The sequence below is a fragment of the Diachasma alloeum genome, unplaced genomic scaffold (genome assembly GCF_001412515.2).
Source record: "Diachasma alloeum isolate Michigan unplaced genomic scaffold, Dall2.0 Dall_scaffold_00180, whole genome shotgun sequence".
NCBI classification, from domain to species: domain Eukaryota; kingdom Metazoa; phylum Arthropoda; class Insecta; order Hymenoptera; family Braconidae; genus Diachasma; species Diachasma alloeum.
The window spans coordinates 3,393,112-3,399,255 of NW_021680346.1; positions in this window are offsets into that span (position 1 = coordinate 3,393,112).

Below are 6,144 nucleotides of genomic sequence, written 5' to 3' on the forward strand. Positions count from 1 at the left end.
AGTTTCAATAGAATTTTTCAATGAAAGCGCTAGGTTTTTTACAAAATTTTTTCATACGTGCTGAAAAAAATGAAAAAACGAAAGAAAATAAATCAGAAAAGTCAAACTTATCGATTTTTATAGCAAATATCAACGGAAAAATTGCATTAAAAAATCTAAATCCACTGATTTTGTCTGGTTCCAAACGCATCCCAACGAAATTTCCCAGGAAAATTTTCAGTTTTTTTACTCATTTTCATTCATGTTTTAGAATACGGTCAAGACCTCCCAATTCACTTTGTTGATTCAGCAGTTATTGGAGGTTTATAGAGGCCCTTTGTGTCCCACCCCTTCCAAATAAATGCTCCCACCAATTCTGTGTCCAGAGATAAAGCATTCAAGATATTTTTGATGCAGTACTCACTTTAGTCGATTACAATCAGTTGTTCAGTTGAAGGTCAATGCGATCTATGATTCTGAAGAGATTGCCTAGTTATTCATCTGGAATCATAAACACAATGTGTCTAGAACGTTTTGCTTCATGAGAATGCGACTGAATGGACTGTGTTTTCCGATAAATAGCCGAGATTAAAAAGTAAAACTTCAACGATTTTTACGTCATTTTTTAGATTTTTGCTTCTGAATGCAAACTTTGCAAGCGTTCAAATTTGAGTTTTGGAGTTTTTGGGGTATATTAAGCAATTATGATTCAAAAAGTAAGAAAATACAATTTTTATTCATGTTTGCTTCCGCATGGAAGCATTATAATCGTTCAAATTTAAGTTTTCTATTTTTTCTGTTAGATTGACTCATTATGAGCCGAAATGTCTGAAAATGCATAACTAATATTTTCTTCAATTTCTCGCTAATGAATAGATGGAATTGATTTTTTTTTCTCAAATGTAGGTATTGCTAAGCCCTATCCAGGGTTGGGTGTGAAAATTACGTTGGCATATTATACCGTTTTTTACCGACGTAATTTACGTAAATTACTTCGACGGGTTTTTGACATTTTTTACATTACTTCGAAAAGCTTGCAATTTTCGGTTACTAGAGTTTTATTCTATTCCGACAGAAGAACACGGACGAAAAAATTTAATAGAAAAACCTATCGAATTCGTTAGAGAATTCTATTGAATTTCTATTGAATTTTTTCTATTGAACATGTCAATAGAATCAGCCAAAAACTAATAGAAAGTTTAATAGAAATTCAATAGAATTTTCTAACCAATTTGATAGGTTTTTCTATTAAATTGTTTCGTGCGTGAATGTCCCGATGAGAACAGATAAACCGCAAATTTTAACTTCACTTTGTTCCATGTACCATTTTATGTCTCTAGGGCCGTAAAACAGCGATAACATCGATTCCCTCGGTTAAATCGGGGCTTTCGGGCCCAGAGACATAAACTATTGTGTGTCACACGGCGATAAAAGTATAAACCGCAAGAACGACCACCTCCATCACCATCACCTCCTCACCTTCGGCTCGGATTATAAAGCCACATTCGCCAGATAATACTTTTATCGCCGTGTGGCATAAAGAACCATTTTGTTCTGAAGAGTTCGACAAAGCTACCAAAGCCAATTAAATTAGTTTTGTCATTTAAGAATGCTGAATGAAACAAGGTAATGTCAAAACAAAAGATGATGACGCGACGAATTCAATAGAGATCAATAAATAATGAGATTCACCCTTGTAAATATCATCCCTTACACGGTATGACCCTCGAAACGTATGATCCTGGCGAGGTATGAACCTCGTGATTTATCACCCTTGCGAGGTATCATCTTCGCGAAATTTCACGCTTTACGATAGAAGCTAACGTCGGTTGGTTTTTTACATTTTTTTCATTTATTACGTAAATTCCGTTTTTTTCCGCTGTCATGTAAAAAACTGCGATTATCGACAGATGCCCAACCCTGGCCCTATCTATCGCCATTAATTAAGGGGAGACTCCTGTGAGTATTAAAAGTCGTGGGTTATTGGAGTGAGGGTTTTCATGCGTTGAAGATCGATTATATAGATCTGAAAACGAGTAATTAGTGCAAAAAAATTTTTTTTTATTGTTCGTTTGCCCGAAACCGCTTAAAATGCTAAAAACAGTCCGGGACCTGCAAGTTTTGAGCTATGAATAATTTTTTTTTCCAAAATTATCGGAAAAATATGTGGAATAACAATTACGAGCTAGTTGTTTTTTGCTTCCGAATGGAAGGTTTGCAATCCTTGAATTTTCCGATTTTCTAATTTTGCCTGGAAATGATGTAGAATGGTCTCAAAAGTAAAAATACGAAGTTTGGCGACAATGTCTGTCTGCCCCCCCCCCCCACCGCAACTTTTTGGAAATTAGGTTTTAGAAAATACAACACTACGAGGGCTAAAAAAATTCAAAAAAATTTGAAATTTTGTCAGATTATAGGTCCTAACTAGGACTAACTCTGGGCATAGGATCAGCTCGATCGGTCCAGTAGTTCCTGAGAAAAAGCCATTTCTTTTTGAATCTTTTTTTGCAAATATCTCAAAAACTAATCGGCCGATTTCATTTTTTCTTTTTCAAAATGTTCGTCTCAACTCCCTCTATCTGGATCAATCGGAACCTATATAGCCGTTCCTGTAAAGTTTTTGAGATATTTCCACTTTTCTGTTTTTTTCCAAAAATCGTTGTACGCTCTCTAGCCTTCGCAAAAATGGAGATATCAACTTGAAATTTGGACAGGATCTCCGTCTTATGACAAGGACGGTTGCGATTGAAACTGGGCTGAATCGGCCCAGTGGTTCCGGAGATATTCCATTTTTTATGAAAATCGATTATGTGTAATATCTCGAAAACTAGTGGACCGATTTCACTTTTTTTTTTCAAAATATTCGCCTTGATGTCCCCTATCCAGATCAATCAGAACCTATATGGCCGTACCTGCAAAATTTTTGAGATATTTCTACTTTTCTGTTTTTTTTCAAAAAATCGTTGTACGCTCTCTAGCCTTCGCAAAAATGGAGATATCAACTTGTTTTCATTGTTGCTTCCGAATGGAAGCATTGTATTTGACCGATTTTCATATATTCTAATTTTGCCTGGAAATGATGTAGAATGTTATAAAACGTAAAGAAATGATGTTTAGAAAAAATGTCTGTACGTCTGTGTGTGACAGATTGAGTTTTCGTCGATTATTTTTTAGAAAAAAAAAATAACATTAATACCGTGAAATTCACCCATAAAAATCTGCAATTTTGCATCAAAATAGGTACTATCAATGCGCAATTTTTGAGCGCAATTTGAAGTCAATCGGTCCAGTAGTTTCTGAGATATAGTCATTTATCGAAATTTCGTTTTTCCTTAATATCTCGAGAACTATTTACCCGATCGAATTTTTTTTTTCAAAAAATTTGTCTCGATTTTTGCTTTCTCGATCACTCAAAATATGTATACCCGTTCATACTAAGTTTTCGAGATACTACGGTTTTTCTGTTTTTTGCGTAAAAACCTTGTACGCACAGCTCGAGAAAAAATCGAGATAGGAAGTTGAAATTTGGTAGGATTCTAGCTATTGTAATCCTACAGCTTGGTATTGTGTTTGAGCTAAATCGGATGAGTAGTTCCTGAGATATAGTAATTTATCTGAATTTCGTTTTTCCTTAATATCTCATCAACCATTGACCCGATTCAATTTTTTTTTCCAAAATATTCATCTCGGTTTTTTCTATCTCGATCACTCAAAATATGTATAACCGTTCATACAACGTTTTCGAGATACTGCGATTTTTCAGTTTTTTGCATAAAGACCTTGTTTTAAATTAAAATCCAATGTGGGCTCTACAATATGCGTTAAACATGGACTAAACATCTGAGATTCTGGCTACTAGTTTGCAGAATTGGCCCACATTTACGTATAAAATTTTGTGTCAATCGATTCAGTACATCCTGTTTTTGCTTCCGAATGGAAGCTTTGCAATCGTTCGATTTTTCGATTCCCCAATTTTGCTTGGAAATGATGTAGAATGGTCTGAAACGGAAAAATACGAAGTTTGACGACCATGTCTGCATGTGAACACGTCCACTGCCGCCTTCCCGGTGGTCAATTTTTAGAAATTTGAGTAATAAGGTAACTAAAGTATTTCCAAAAAATCTGAAATTTTGTCAGATTATAGGACTTACTGAGGACTAACTCTGTGCACAATTTCAGCTCGATCGGTCCAATAGTTTTTGAGAAAAAACGATTTGTATTTGAATCGTTTTTCGCGTATATCTTCAAAACTAGTGGACCGATTCGACTTTTTTTTTCAAAATATTTGTCTTGATAGCCTCCACCTAGATCAATCAAAACATATATATCCATCCCTACAAAGTTTTCGAGATATTTCCGCTTTTCTGTTTTTTCATTAAAATCCATGTACGCGCTCTAGCCCTCGTAAAAATGGAGATATCAACTCAAAATTTGGACAGAATCTTCCTCTCATGATAACAACGGTTGGTATTGAAGATGGACTCAATCGCAACAGTAGTTCCGGAGATATTCGACTTTTTCTGAAAATCTATCATATGCAATAACTTTAAAACGACGCAACTGATTTGACTTTTTTTTAAATATTCGTCTTGTTTTCCATTATTTTGCGCACAATAACTTGAGACAAAAATAAGATAGCAAGTTGAAATTTGGTATGATTATATCTCTCATAATATTAAGGGTCCTTATTTTGAATGGGCGCAATCGACCAAGTGGTTTGAAAGATATTAATTTTTTGTATAAATCCGTTTTATCAAAGGTTAAATATCTTCTCCTGAACACCCTACAGAGTATAGATGCCTATCCCATGGACTAGGGGTTAGATAATATGGTTAAATTATTTAAAAAATTGGATGATGGCATGCCTTTTGAATCATAGCACAGTTCTTTCTCTATGACATTATGCATATCTTATTTTTTTAGTCTTGAAGACCCAATAACTTGAGAAAAAATGCGGATAGCAAGTTGAAATTTGGTATGATTATAGCTCTTACGATACTGAAGGTTGTTATTTTGTATGGGCGCAATCGGTCGAGGGGTTTTGGAGATATTCAATTTTTTGTATAAATTCATTTTAGATAGAATTTTATTTCGACGGTTTACGACTTTCAAATAATGAGTCATTCATCAATGTCGTTCGAAAATTATGATAGGGGTGAGTAAAATACCACAATAAACCAATACCTATGACAGATTACGCAGTGTAATTAAAGGCAAAGGTGTGATGGTTTCGTAAAAACGGAATGAATGTCGTTTTGTATGTATGCCTGTCTTAGGAATAGGAAATTGATACGGATCCATTCGGAAGCTTACTACCAATGAAATTGGTAGAAATATAAGAAAGAAAAAGATTAATAAGACAAAAAGTAATGGTCGCATGCCTTCTGCCAGATAGGCTCGAACCCCTGCTTGTTAATTCACCTCTTACATGGCAAAATTTGCTTTTTAAATTTTTTTTTACGCAAATAGTGAATTTTGTTATATGAAAACAAAAAACCAAATCAGCTGTGTAGGAATCGAATTCCAAAAAACTGGCTCGTAATTGTTGTTCCACGCATTTTTCCGAAAATTTTGAAAAAAAAAAATTTTGTAGCTCAAAAATTTGAGGCAAAAAAAAATTGGAGGTAATTTCCTTTTAGAATCTTGAAAATGATTTTGGGTGCAAGGGGGCGGTGAGGAAGCGTTTTCGTGTCGATAGGTTGATGGGCTGATAGCAGATCTAATCAACCACATGAAAAAAAGCACAAAAATAACAAAACAAAATTTTTTATTTTATAATTTCCTTTCTGGATTTAGGAAATATTTTAGGGTGCGAGGGGGCGATATTGGCAGATGGATAGCTGGGTAACAAACAAAAATAAACTGCATTAAAAAAATCAAATTCTCGTTCCGATTTTTGCTCAATAAAGAAAAAAAATCAAAAGAAATCAATAATTGAGTTTGAATAGTATTTTTGAAAAATAATTTGAGGCACAAGAAGGTGAAAACGAGGTATGATGGATATGGGGCAATAAACTATCCCAAAAAGTGAAAATAAAAAAATTAAGAACACTTTTTAAAAATGAAGTTTCTGCCCTGAGAAAAGCAGTCAAAGACAAATAAAAAAAAGAGGCAGACACAATTACAAAAATGGTCCGATCCAAAAACTGAAGAGGAACTTTATGC